The sequence below is a fragment of the Xyrauchen texanus genome, chromosome 18 (genome assembly GCF_025860055.1).
Source record: "Xyrauchen texanus isolate HMW12.3.18 chromosome 18, RBS_HiC_50CHRs, whole genome shotgun sequence".
Taxonomy (NCBI): Eukaryota; Metazoa; Chordata; class Actinopteri; order Cypriniformes; family Catostomidae; genus Xyrauchen; species Xyrauchen texanus.
Genome location: NC_068293.1, coordinates 38,995,472 through 39,009,047, shown reverse-complemented (window position 1 = coordinate 39,009,047; position 13,576 = coordinate 38,995,472). Strand labels below are relative to the sequence as shown.

Here is a 13,576-nt window from a genome sequence, read left to right as displayed (position 1 = left end):
CATCCTGTCATGAGTGGGTAGGTAGTCCTTGGCCAGAATATACTGTAATTTTAGACAATTGTCTGGATATGCAAGACTACCCCTACATCTGGATAAATACCGCTCCGCTGTGCCCAGTAAAGATAAGCAGGACTATGGATGTAAATACAATAGATAAAGAAGGGATTAAGTATGGACAAAGTATGATTAAACTCTGCAATAATGAATTTAATCATTAAAGCCCTTCATTTTGCCTTCTGAGAAGTGAATGTCATGGCTAAGTTCATGTGTTCCTACTCTGTTGAATAACATCCACAAGGTTTCACATTTCAGTGCTTAATTCACCAACTGTTCCAGACAGACGAAGCTGACCTCATACATAATAACAGACCATATTAAATAGCTCATCTGAACTAAGCACTGTACGGTACACTGTGTACTGCTAGTCATCGTTCACCTCTCATAGCTTATGAACAATAACTGACCAGCATGTTGTGTAGCATGACCAGCACAAATGCACCGCAGATTCTAGGAGCACATCAGATATTTGCCATTACAAGGGTACAAATGCCTCCCAACAAAAGGAACGTGCTCTGATGAGAGCAGAGAAGATTATATTATATCAATATCAGAGTCTCAGTTTAGTATGTTGCGACTCAAGCTGATATATTGCAATCTTTTCTTCAACACAATATTATATACATTTATGGGTCTTAATCAGATAATGCAATTATGTTTAGTATGTTGCGAATCAAAACTGTAATATATTGCAATATTTTCTTTGATAAGATATCAATATCTGGGTCTCCATACCTTAACATTGTTAGGTATGTTGCGACTCAAATTGATATATTGCAATCTTTTCTACAAAACAATGAAACGTCAATATCTAGGTCTATACATGATAACATTGCAATTATGTTTAGTGTATCAAAATTCAAAACTGATATATTGAAATCTTTTCATCAAATTTTTTTTATCAATAGCGGAGTCTTGATACAACATCATTGCGTTTTATTGTTAAGTATGTTCAATTCTGTGATGAATTACAATCTTGAAATTCCCTTGCTTCTACTTTAACTTATTTGGACTTCTGTGATTTGCGCAACAAATACTAGACTTCCTGTAATACTTCATCGAAGAGCCATACAAGTAAAAAAAAATATAATGTACATGAGGGAATGATGAGAGCATGTTTACAGTTACACGAAAACCCTTGCAGTCTAACTCTACAGAGGATATTTACTGGCAACCTTTTAAATAAAACAAAAAATATAATTGTGGAGCGGAGGGGGGCGGGGCCGGGTCGGAATATCGCGTGCCCGGTCCCCAATCGGCCTGATGAGGCGCGCGAGGGATAAAGGCGGCCGGTGACGATGGTTCGAGAGAGAGAGAATTACGGGCATGTTCATCATGCATGTTTGTTTATGTTTGTGCTTTTGGTTTGAGTTTAATTAAATTATAAAATCTATTGACAAGCCAGTTCTCGCCTCCTCCTTGCCCATCCTTTAACTGTGTTACAATAATATAATAATAAAGCTATAGACTTATATTCTTAGCTCACTGGGAGTTCAATATGAAGAATTAACTGCTAATTTGTTGACCTAATATCACTGTAGATTTCCTCTGAGTGGTGGTCAATCCCTTATTCACCAAACATTTTCATGTAAAAATGTATTGAAAAATATAGATTAAAAGGAGTTAGAAATTTGTTCAGTATTGTGAGGTAAAATACCACGATACTTTAAAATATCACTCTCAACTGGACGCATAGACTCAAGACATTTCAGTCTATCTGTACTTGTATTGAAAGCGCACAAGGTCACAGAGCGCGCTGGGATAAATGGTTTTGTGAGCTACAGAGTGGCAGATGGGGCCATGACTCAAAGTATTAATCCTTTATTACACGCAGGGATGTCTGCCGAGATTCAAAAGGACAGGAAGAGTCACTGACACTCAAATGAAAGAGCACCTGCTTTCATAGTCGACAGAGAGCCCAGAGACATTTCCACTAATCCTTCATGGACACATGTACTCTCTATGAAGTCATTATTCTTTTTTTTTGTTGGGTGGGTCAAGACTAACTTTTTGATGTCAAGACTAGGGATGGGAATCATAAAAAAAACTATTCTAATGATTCCAATAACAATTATTTTTTTCTTTTAAAACATTTCACACTCTTTGTGTTCTCAAGTATGTGCCTTTGTCGATGTTAAAATACATTCTCCTTTCCATTTTTTCTTTTTCTCTATTTTTAAATGAAACTTGAGTTCTTGATTCCCAAACCTACATCAAAACACAATGTGTGCAGGGTGAAAACCCCCCAAAATATTTTTAGACAAAAAGAGGCACTTAACTGCCAACATACTGGCTTTACACAAGAACTGTAGGCTCTTCAAAGCAGGAGAAACCTCTAATAAATTTTTCATTGAGATCTCTAAGAAAACTGCACACATGTGGCAAAACTTAGTCATGCAAATACACCAATGAAAAAACAAGAACTGTCCTTTCCGTACCGAATGACAGCCAGAAGGGCGAAAACAACTTGATAATTATATGGTCAGCATGCTTATTTTCTGTTGTAAACACTTTAATCATAACACCATGCAATGCATTTTTTACATGTTTAAAGAGATAAATGACCCAAAAATAAACATTTTGTCATTATTTAATCTCCATGTCATTCCAAACGCAAATGCTGTTTTTTTCAAGGTGTCTACACATCGATTTATTTTTAAAGGAACCAATTTACCAATAGACTATGCTGCATGTATATAGAGATACGAACATCTGGCACTGTGCCATCTTGTGTTGACAGAGGTTCCTGGGAAACAGATTGCTTTAGCTTTCCTGCTGAGCATTGCATTCTGTCCAATAACTGGGTACTTGAACTATCCTTGCTCGTCCTTGCTTTCTGCCCTTATTCAGGAAATTAAGTGGTGTACTGAGAGCAGAAAAAGATGGTTCTCAAAAGGATGCCCATCCTCTTGAGGACACCCGTCTGTCTCAGATGAGCAGGGCTCATAACTGGCCTACTGCACTCTGATATATGGCAAGTACAACTACAAGTGCTTCCATTTCCATCTTATGTTCATACCTCCTTCCAATAACCCTTATAGGATAATACAAATCACTCACAGGAAAGCAAAGAGTGATCTATTGCAGATAGAGAGCTATATAACTAAGTATAAGAAACTACTTTTATTTCCACCAAGTTCCTGGACATTTCTGGGGGGGAATAGCCCCAGCCCTCACCATACAATCCAACAGGCCCCAGATGTGCTCAATGGGATTGAGATCCGGGCACTTCACTGGTCATGGCAGAACACTGACATTCCTGTCTTGCAGGAAATCATGCACAAAACGAGAAGTATGACTGGAGGCATTGTCATGCTGGAGGGTCATGTCCGTATGAGCCTGCAGGAAGGGTAACACATGAGGGAGGAGGATGTCTTCCCTGTAATGCACTGCATTGAAATTGCCTGTAATGACAACAAGCTCAGTCCGATGATGCTGTGACACACCATCCCAGACCATGACGGACCATCCACCTCCAAATCGATCCCACTCCATAGTTCAGGTCTCGGTGTAACGCTCATTCCTTCGACGATAAATGCCAGTTCAACTATCACCCCTGGTGAAACAAAACTGCAAATCTTCATTGAAGAGCACTTTTTGCCAGTCCTGTCTGGTCCAGCGAAGGTGGGTTTGTGCCCATAGGCAACATTGTTGCCGGCGATGTCTGGTAAGGACCTGCCTGACAACAGGCCTACAAGCCCTCATTACAGCCTCTCTCAGCCTATTGTGGACAGTCTGAGCACTGATGTCTTGATTGAAGATTGTCTTCCAGTGAAGTTCTGTTTTAATTCATTGCAATGGTCTGAACAACTTTCTTTGCATCAAAAGGCACTTGTTGGAAGCAGCTCATATTTCACTTCTGAAATTGCTACATATCTGCTTGCAAAATGGGACATCTCATAAAATTGCATAGAAGCGAGCAGCAGTGCATGCCCAGGGACTCATACAGTTCCAACTCTATGTCCAGAGAAATTGCCACTAGAGGACAAATACACAACATATTAAAAAAACAGAATGCTGGCTGACTTTCTACAGTTTTCTAAGTGTAACTGACAGAAAATAAAATAAATGGTTGCATTGATCCAAAAAGGGGTGTCGGGGGAAAAAAATGTCTTTCCAACATGGCGGAATCTAATCCATTGAGGGTATTGTATGAATGTGCTCTGGTTTGAAGTATGATTGTTAATGCACAAAGTCAATGCAAAGTAGAGGTGGGGGACCAATATTTCAAAGCAGAATATTTTTTTTACCTCACAATACTGGATTGATTCTTAGCATTAGAATGTAAATGTTTTTTACATAAATATTTTGAGGGGAAATAGATTGACAATCATTCATACCAAGTGTGTGAGAAGATACATTGCAACTAGACTCCAGTTTCTGGTTGAAATATCCAGAGAGTGGCGCCAAAAAGGAGTTTTAAAATAGTGTTTTTTTAAGCTGTAAATCAAGTCAACAGTAATGTACATTTTATTAACCATCCCTCCTAACTCAAACCTAACAGTCAGTGGAGTGAAAATGTCATTTTAGAGAGAAATTGCAACCTCCAAATTGCGTTTTACTCTGAATGTCTTTTTATTTTTTTACTTCCTGGTTTCCATGGGACCAAAACCAGTTTCTCTCTGATGGTCGATGCCACTTTTCAGTAAAAGTCGATTTCCCATGCACCAGAACATTCGGTTGCAACATGTCAATTTCCTGTGTGATCATGTTAGCTGTATGCTATTTCTACAGCTTTACAACCAAGTAAAGCCGTAAGTTCAGCACTTGCAATATAATCAGAGTTTCGAATCTCAACACACTTAAAGAAATCACAATATCATTTTATTTCAGGTGCAACTGATATCAAAATACAGTTATATGGTATCGCCAGAACCGTGCGACAGACAGAAAAGGTGTTCAGCTAAACTGACAGCATCGTCCATTCTCAGTTTCTGTAAGGCCTCATGAAAATCAACCCGTCTCTACACTTCCAAATCTTAGCCCTCAGGGACTTTCTCCTGGGGCTCTCCAAGCGATAAGATAAAGCAGAATAATTCAAAATCAGCTTAAAAGAATACTGAGAGCGAGAGAGAGCGAGCGAGAGCGGCCATGGTCCTCTGACAGAATTTCATACAGATGTTTGTCCTTAAGCCAAACTAATTCGGTGAGCAAGACATGTCCTGATTAAAAAAGCTGGAGCAACTGTTAATCTTCTTTAACTAGTGATGGTAATGAGAAGAATTAAGGCTGCACGATTTGGACAAAAGACATTGCGATTCTATTAAAATAATTTTCTATTTTAACTGCGATATGATCACAAAACTAGTGAACAACTCAAATTGATGGTGAGTAAAAGCACTGAAAGTGACTTTGGATAAAAGCAGCCGCCAAACGCACAACGTTAATGTTAACTTCAAAAGCTGGAGACATGGATTGATGGACAGCAGCCTAAATGAACAGCACACTGGGGTAAGATAATTCTACCATCATGCAAGGTGACACGGTCACTGACACTGTCTGCACGCAGGATTCCACAGACACATTGTCTATGCTCTGATCAATACATGATGGACAGGATGGAGCAGCCATGATGATGGAAACTATTGCCCGTCGCCAGAGATGGAAAGCATGAGCGAGCCATATGGCCCACAGCTATAATGGATTCAAGCCATCAGAAGCACACGAGATGGATCCAACCCAAACGCTCCTCACGACAATTCAATCAGGATCAGAGCTACTGCTGAGATAAACATGTGCTCGACTGTTTTAGAGATATCAATACAGCTTTATTTGTGTGAAAATGTCGCTTTGTTGAGATAACACAAGGATATATTAGGCCTCAGTCACATTCACTTTCATTGCATAAACATACATTGAATGGCAAAGGAGACACATTTTCTGCCTAACCTCTCCTTTTGTGTTCCATGGAAGAAATAAGTCATGTGGATTCAGAACGATATGTGGTCAATGATTTTTGGGCGAACCACCCCTCTAATTCGCCCAGTTACGCACCACATCCTTTGCTAAACTGCTGTTTAGAACCACAAGAAAGGAGGACAGAGACACAAACAGAGCGAGACAGAGATAAGCCCCTTTCTCCACCCACCTTACAATGTCTCATCTCCAGTATGCTGAATGCACACAATGCAGGTGTAGAGAGAACGTGGACAGAGCAGACCATTGCACATGCTCTCTCCCATCTCTGTAACCCAGTTCTAATTACATCAGCAGCATTAATCAGCTAAACCTGTATTTATGCTTCCACCAGCATCTAATCTCATTGCTGAATGGCCTGATGAAATCCCTGTGCCAGCACCCTGAAATGCATTGGCTTTCAACTTAGAGGCATTACTGATTACAAACAGCAAGTGTGAGCATTAACAATCTGATTCAATTTTGCATGGCGATGGTGTAAATAGATGTGCTGTTAATTTTGCACGGATGAATTGGAGTTAATTCTGAGCTATCCTCAGTGTTCTAACATCATGAAAACACTCTTCAAGGTTGCACACAAAACCTCAAATGTTAAAGAGAAAACGGATTTAGTTTAAGTTCATTCAATCAATAAAAATAAAGTAAAACTGGTTCAGTTAAAAGGAACATTCGGTTTCAATACAAGATAGGCTCAAATCGACAACATGTGGCGTAATATTGATTACAACTAAAATAAATTGAATCATCCCTCCTTTTCTATAAAAAAAGGCAAAAATAGAAGTTACAGTGAGGGACTTACAATGGAACTTAATGGGGACAATGAAAGTGAATGTGGCCAATTTGTGGAGGGTTTAAATAGCAAATAACTTTGAAACTTCTGCTTTGGAACTTTCATTCTAAAATACAACCAAGTTTAAGTTTTTTTACTTCAAAATACATTTTTCCATTCCATTTATATGAGCAAGGGGCTGATTATCATACTTGCAATTCCATTTATATAATGTGTTGTTACAGCTCCTCAAAGTTACTGGCCAACTGGCCATTTTGACTTACATTAAGGCAAATTATTCCTCATATTTGCTGCTTAGCAAGCTTTATTCACTGAACAAAGGCAGAATTAATTTGTGTGAATCGCACATAAAACCATTAATACGTAAACTGTCGCTTTCAATTCACTGCAACAATTTATGCATTGCAAAATGGATTTATGAACGCTTTGCACAGAAATAAATTTTGTAATTTTATTACTCATGTACAGTATATGAATAAGGACTTGCGAGTGTTAATTTTGGCCCCGTGTACAAAGCACGCTATAACATTATTCCAGAAAGGCATTTGTTTTCAAATATGCAGCATATGCATCACTTTCCCAACATAAAATATGGTTGAAATCAAATGTATTTAGATTTTGAGTAGAAGGGTCACAGGTCTTGATTTACATATTTGAACCAAACCCCAGCAGACATTAGAGTGGAAGTCCTCAGGCTCCAAAAGGACCATGGCCAGTCTATTCTCTTCTTAGTGGAAATGACTAGAGGACCTACGGCTGTGATGTTTAATGCCACGTACAGCTGCCCACCAGCCAGGGCAGCACTGATTCACAAGCTGAAGGCATCGTGGGTCCGGGGTCAGTCCAAACAGCTCTTGGTCATAACAGCCCTTTGCAAACTCCATACCATCACACACACATGTGCCCCATAATGCAATAAAGCGTAAGCAGCATGGTGTTTTCATGCATTGCACGGGTGTGAAATCAGCAGATCACTAGCAAATAACCCTTTGCACCTGTGGTTCTTCCTAAAAGCAAATGGCAAAAAATGACAACTACTGGTTTGAGGTAATATACTGTGAGATCTTTGATTTTTAAATGATACTTTTTTAAATGTCTTTATGGCAGCGGGGGCGTGGTCAAGCGCCCATCCAGGGGAAAAAGCGGTAAATTATGTCTAACACCTGTCTCTAATTTCAGTGAGCACGGGGAGAGCGGCATAAAAACAGCCAGAGAACCTCCAGTCAGGGAAAGAGACGTGTCAGTCTAGCGTTGACGTGTTACAAGAAGGCAGCTACAAGACAATTGAGAAGTTTGTTGTCTGTTAGTTGTAAAGTTGTGAGCATTGCTGTGACCATTAAAGCCTTAATTGTAAAGAGCAATTCGTCTTCGCCTCCTCCTTGACCATCTAACCTCTTTACACTGGTGCCGAAACCCGGGATGATTAAACAGCCAAGTACGCCCATGTTGATGAGTTGCTCGATCAGTTAGGTACTGCTCGGTTTTATTCGACCTTGGATTTGACAAAGGGTTATTGGCAGATCCCCTTGACACCAATGTCCCATGAGAAAACAGCCTTCTCCATGCCGTTCTGATTACACCAATTTGTGACGCTTCCATTCGGTTTGTTTGGGGCCCCGGCTACGTTTCAGCGTCTCATGGCCGCATTCGGCTTATGCAACATCTGAGGTCGCTGCAGCGGCGGGGATCACGGCAACCCCAAGAAGTGTGCGATTGGGCGTGTGGAGGTACGGTATCTGGGGTTCTACTTGGGTCACGGCCAGGTGCGTCCCGAAATTGACAAGACTGTGGCGATTGCGACCTGCCCGAGACCAAAGACCAAAAAGGGGGTGAGGCAGTTCCTGGGGCTGGCTGGTAATTATAGGAGGTTTGTGCCTAATTATTCGGACGTCACCAGCCCGCTGACTGACCTCACTAAAAAGGGGGCTCCAGACCCGGTCCAGTGGTCGGAGCAGTGCCAACTGGCGTTCACGCAGGTTAAAGCCGCACTTTGTGGAGGGCCGCTTTTACATGCACCTGACTTCTCTCTCCCTTTCTTGTTGCAGACGGATGCTTCAGACAGAGGGCTGGGAGCCGTACTCTCACAGGTGGTGGAGGGAGAGGAGCGCCCGGTGCTGTACATCAGTCAGAAGCTCTACTTGAGGGGAACCAAGTACAGCACCGTGGAGAAGGGGTGTCTGGCAGTCAAGTGGGCGGTCCTCACACTCAAACTAACTGCGGGGGCGGGCCTTCACTCTCTGCTCAGACCACGCTTCACTCTAATGGCTCCACCACATGAAGGATACTAACGCCTGGATTACCTGGTGGTATCTGGCCCTCCAGCCCTTTAAGTTCAAGGTGGTCCACAGACCGGGGGTACAGATGGCTGTCGCTGACTTCCTTTCCAGAAATGGGGGGAAGTGGTAGGCAAGCCGGATGGCACCCCGGCCTGAGTTGGGCAGTGGGGGTATGTGGCAGCGGGGGCGTGGTCAAGCGCCCATCCGGGGGAGAAAGCGGTAAGGGCGCTTGCACCTGAGCTAAATTATGTCTAACACCAGTCTCTAATTTCAGTGAGCACAGGGAGAGCGGCATAAAAACGGCAACAGAACCTCCAGTCAGGGAGAGAGACGTGTCAGACTAGTGTTGGCGTGTTACAAGAAGGCAGCTACAAGACAATTGAGAAGTTTATGTTGTCTGTTAGTTGTCAAGTTGTAAGCACTGCTGTGGCCATTAAAGCCTTACTTGTGAAGAGCAATTAGTCGTCGCCGCCTCCTTGACCATCTTACCTCTTTACAGTCTTATTCAATAAGATAACATCACAAAAAATAGGCTAATAACAAAGATTACTGTAGGTTTTTCCACCAAGAATCTAATACATATTGCCAATGAATTGCAATGACTTTTCTAAGAACTTACCAGCCGTTTGCGATTTCTGGATAATGACTTTTCAAATGTAATCAAAACGCAGACCAATTCACTAATGAATTCAATCATAAATTAGGCATCATTTTGGCTATGGCTTGTGGGCAACATTTAGATATATCTAGGGCAGCTCATAATTCCAGAATTTCAATAAATATGAATCAGGATTTGAGTATTTTTCCATCACCAGTTGAAGTCCAATTGCTTTAGGAAAGTAACAGTACATTTCTCCTAAACCAAGCAGCATGATTTGGGGTATTATACGTCTGTAGCACAAACATTGTTGAAGTTACACGCCAAAGTTTAATACAACAATCAATATATGCCTTAAGACTAATGCATGACTAAGGAAAATGAAAAACAAGGGTTGTGGAAAGACAAATTTGGGCAGAATTCCTCTTTGAATGACAGTATGATTTCACATGTACTCCAAGTCAATAACGGGCTCAAGATTCAAATCAGCCAGTCTGCATGCAGCACACCGATTCAGCTCTTCCAAAACAACCCGATCAGATTCCCGCACCTCCATTCACTGTGCCTCAGAAAATGATAGTGTTCATTTCATCTAACACATCTGCACTGAATAATTCCAGATAAGGGAATGCTCTGCAGAACCAGTGTTCCCTGGAAAAGATTTGCAATATCATTGACAGCTTGCGACTTTTTAGCCAAATGGAAAACAATTTCATTACATCGATAGATTCAACAACCCTTTTACCAAAGTCTACAGGGCTTTGATACGAGATACTAGGGCTTTAAGAGCTTTGATAAGAGATACTAGGGCTTTAAGAGCTTTGCTAAAGGCCTGGATCCAAACATTAAAAGAACAGATCACCCATAAACAAAGTCATCATTTACTCACCTCAAGTTGTTTCAAAGCTGTATTTGGTAAAGGTCAGAAACAAGAGGCCCTCGGTCAGTTAATAAGACAAATAGGTCATGTATTGGGTTTTCCTTTATACTGCCCCATCCACATGACAGCAAATCACACAAATCTACATAAATGGCGATATTGACGAGTCTGCAGAGGCAGAGCTCCAAACCTCCAGGGCTTCAGCTCTGCCGTGCGTTATGAGAAAAGACAGAATGGCAGCTGCCTGTAGATTTCGCTGCACATATTTATATTGACAGCACGATCAATAATGAACTAGCAATCCACGTCCACGCTTCCACAGAAGCACGACTGAACTCTGAAACCTTGTGCACATATTGAACATTAATCATGCCAAAGTAAAAATACATATTTTAATTCAGTAATTATCACTCTGGGCGAATTAACTTAAGATCTACACTCATGATTAAATTGAGAAATGAATCAGCCAGGCCATTTTGTAATAATTGGAATCGACTGATAACTGTAGAATGTCTATTGATAGAGCACACATTTTCTATTGAGTTGTAAATGTTGTGTAATTATGTATTTATTAATTGGATAATGCACATTTTCTAATATTAGTAAATCAAAGTTAAAATTGTGGCAAAAAAACAGGAGCATTCAATTTTATTTTATATATACACACACCATATATTAATTACAGAGCTGTGATTTTTTTTTTTGTTAGAATATTCCATGTAGTCACTCAATAGGTAGGAGTTCATACATTTGGACATGTCATGCCATATACAAAGTTGAATTTGCAAAAGTATTTCATGTCAAATACCATAAAAGTGGCATTACATTACAACCATTCTTTCAGTAATATGCAAGATTCACTTGTGATAATAGCAGGCTGCATGTTTGAAGGGCAATGCAATGATTTTTACACAAGTGAGTTAACTTCTAGCCTGAGAGAAACAGATAAATAGATCTGAAGTCTTGGAGAACATTTAAGACCAATGTAAACACTGTATAGCACAGCGAGCCGCAGTTATCCTACGCAAATGATCAATGAACACTTATTTAATACTGCCAGTTCTGGAACAAACAAACTACTGGACTATTATGGAATTTAATGCCTCACTACCAGAATACTAAATAAAACAGATTTTAATATCGCTGTGAAAAATGTACTGCTGTTCTACATAAGATAGGACACTGGGTGCAATGAGATTTATCTCTTTTCCATTCTGCCCACTGCAGCAAATGTCCCAGATCTGCATTTCCCTGCACTGCTCTCCTACATGTCTTATCAGTGGGGTCATCAATCAATAGGGTGAAGGGAGGGTGGTAACCAGGATAGCAGAAACGATGTTGATTGGAAGACACTGTTGGTGCTGCATAGGTATCAATTATAGAGCACAAAACTGTTTTTGAGTACCTTCAGTTCTGGAGGAATGTTTCCAATTAATTATCTCCATAGAGACTTCTAAACAATCCTTAAAAAAAAGAGATTGAAGCAATTAACCAAATCATCCAGCTCCAAAATGAATCGCATTACAAAAGGAGAAAAGTAGGAGAAAAAACAAAATCATATAGAAGTGTTTTGGTAAATAAACTGCTTATACCATAAAGCCTTGTGAATGATGATGTAATCGAATCAGAAGCGATACAATATGAAAACTGACTACATAATCATAAATTATATTTTATATACCAAAAAAGCATTGCAGACAGAAGGATGCTTGACATAATGCCATTGATATAATATTGATACATTATATTTGGCTTCAACAGAAGCATACAACATAGCTTAATCTTTGAGCTCATGGTAGGGCTCTCTTGTAAGGTTTTTATAATATTGCTAAAGAAAAATTCTCTATGGAGAAAAGGAGCAGGATATTTACTTCCGGAAGCCAACTGTTACGCTCTTATTGCAGTCCGTCTCTGGTTAGATTAAATTGTTTGGATTCCATAATACCAATTATCTAACTAGGAGCACTCCCACATGTTTTGTTTTTTTTATCTAAAATAATTTAAGTTAAATTCTCACTACAAATAAATATATTGCAATGAATAGAATTACTGTACCATGATATATTATTACTCATACTGTGATACACAACTTTGGTCATACCATCTACCCATTTGTGGGTCCATGAGAATGAGAGCGAATGAGTGATGTTTTCATGAAACGTATTTAGTGGAAATGAGTGAACGTCCTTGACTGAATAACACCATTGACACATGCGACACGTTGCTTCAAAAGCACCCCCTTAATCAATGATGTGGGTCTACACTGGAAGCGTCCGTAGTGGCGTGTTCGTCATGCTGACAATAAACGGATGTTGCGTTCTATTTTGCACTACACGTGCTGGTGCTACTACACAAATGAAATGGTTTAGAACATGTGTGTCGACGTGCACTGTGTAGATAGGGTGTAAGGATCTCTGCAATTTGAAGTCTATCTCCCTGCATCACCTGCAGAGGAACAGAGAGCAGGTACTCATCTCCAGTAGCTCACATGAATCCTCACTGCAGTCTTAAGGCTGTCGTTTTGTAAGACAGTTAATTCCTCAAAGTAAATGAAACCGAATAAACCCTGAAGGGTCCAGAATCCCAGAACACTCCCGACCCCAGGCACCCATGTCTTCTGATGGCTTACATATAAAACAAGAGAAGCTTTTCACCAGGGATGAGCAAAGCCCCGAGGTTTTGTTAAGCCGCAACCAGCACTGAGACAGCAGAAACGGTGTTCAAACAATACCAGCTTTGAAAAGCCTTTACCAACAGCCTGAATGAACATCATGATTTCCTCAAATCGGACCGGCTTCTTGGCCGAGATATGCAGATCAGCTCAGGTTTTAATTTTGTCAGAAGAAACCAAAAGAATCCTGCTACATTACTTGCCTTAGAATAGCACAGAAATGATGCAAGGGACTGAGAGAACACATTAAATGTGAACTGCTTTGTAAGTGTGCTGCTAATGAATGTAAGTGTATACTGTCTGAATGCCAATAGAGAACTTGAAGCACATCATCAGACCTGAAAAGTGAGAGGTAAGTTAATCCAAAGCATTGTAATTTCATCTTTGC

The 13,576-nt window shown here is 40.3% G+C and overlaps 1 protein-coding gene across 1 annotated transcript in view; it reads right to left on the bottom strand.

Moving 5' to 3' along the window:
* Positions 1–13,576, bottom strand: part of adarb1b (adenosine deaminase RNA specific B1b) — a 166,409-nt gene that overhangs the window by 90,325 nt on the left and 62,508 nt on the right. The gene's annotated exons all lie outside the window — the stretch shown is intronic.